This window comes from Bison bison, unplaced genomic scaffold (genome assembly GCF_000754665.1).
Source record: "Bison bison bison isolate TAMUID 2011002044 unplaced genomic scaffold, Bison_UMD1.0 scf7180017864266, whole genome shotgun sequence".
NCBI classification, from domain to species: domain Eukaryota; kingdom Metazoa; phylum Chordata; class Mammalia; order Artiodactyla; family Bovidae; genus Bison; species Bison bison.
In genome coordinates, this window is record NW_011494838.1 from 5,562,877 (window position 1) to 5,564,230 (window position 1,354).

The following is a 1,354-nucleotide window of genomic DNA, read 5'->3' on the forward strand; positions in this document are numbered from 1 at the left end:
TCTGCTTTAGAATATGCTATCTAGGTTGGTCATAACTTTCCTTTCAAGGAGTAAGTGTCTTTTAATTTCATGGCTGCAGTCACCATCTGCAGTGATTTTGGAGCCCAGAAAAATAAAGTCTGACACTGTTTCCACTGTTTCCCCATCTATTTCCCATGAAGTGGTGGGACTGGATGCCATGATCTTTGTTTTCTGAATGTTGAGCTTCAAGCCAACTTTTTCACTCTCCACTTTCACTTCATCAAGAGGCTTTTGAGTTTCTCTTCCCTTTCTGCCATAAGGGTGGTGTCATCTGCATATCTGAGGTTATTGATATTTCTCCCAGCAATCTTGATCCCAGCTTGTGCTTCTTCCAGCCCAGCGTTTCTCATGATGTACTCTGCATAGAAGTTAAATAAGCAGGGTGACAATATACAGCCTTGACGAACTCCTTTTCCTATTTGCAACCAGTCTGTTGTTCCATGTCCAGTTCTAACTGTTGCTTCCTGACCTGCATACAAATTTCTCAAGAGGCAGATCAGGTGATCTGGTATTTCCATCTCTTTCAGAATTTTCCACAGTTTATTGTGATCCACACAGTCAAAGGCTTTGGCATAGCTATGCCAAAGCTATGCCAAAGCTTCAACATTAGAGAAATGCAAATCAAAACCACAATGAGGTACCACCTCCCAACAATCTGAACGGCCATCACCAAAAAGCCTACAAATAACACGTGCTGGAGAGGGCGTACAGAAAAGGGAGCTGGCCTACACTGTCTGTGGAAATGTGAATCAGTGCAGCCAGCTTGGAAGACAGTGAAAGTGAAGTCTCTCAGTCGTGTCTGACTCTTTGCGACCCCATGGACTGTGTAGCTTACCAGGCTCCTCTGTCCATGGGATTTTCCAGGAAATAGTACTGGAGTGGATTGCCATTTCCTTCTCCAGTGGATCTTCCTGACCCAAGGATGGAACCCAGGTCTCCCACATTGTAGACAGACACTTTATCATCTGAGCCACCACAGTGGAGGTCCCTTAAAAAATAAAAGTAGAGGCACCATACAATCCAGCAATTTCACTCTTGGGCATACATCTGGAAAGAACAAAAACTCTAACTGGAAAAGATACAAGGACCTCAATGTTTACTTCAACACTATTTACAATAGCCAAGGCATGGAAACAACCAACAACAGAAAACTGGCTTAAGAAGATGTGATGTGTGTGCATGGAGAGAGAGAGAGAGAGATTTTTTCTGTGAGATTGTACAGAAAAGGCCGAACAAACTTTCTGGTCAACCCTATGTGTATATATATATACACATATATATGAAGTGGTGGGACTGGATGCCATGATCTTCGTTTTCTGAATGTTGAGCTTCA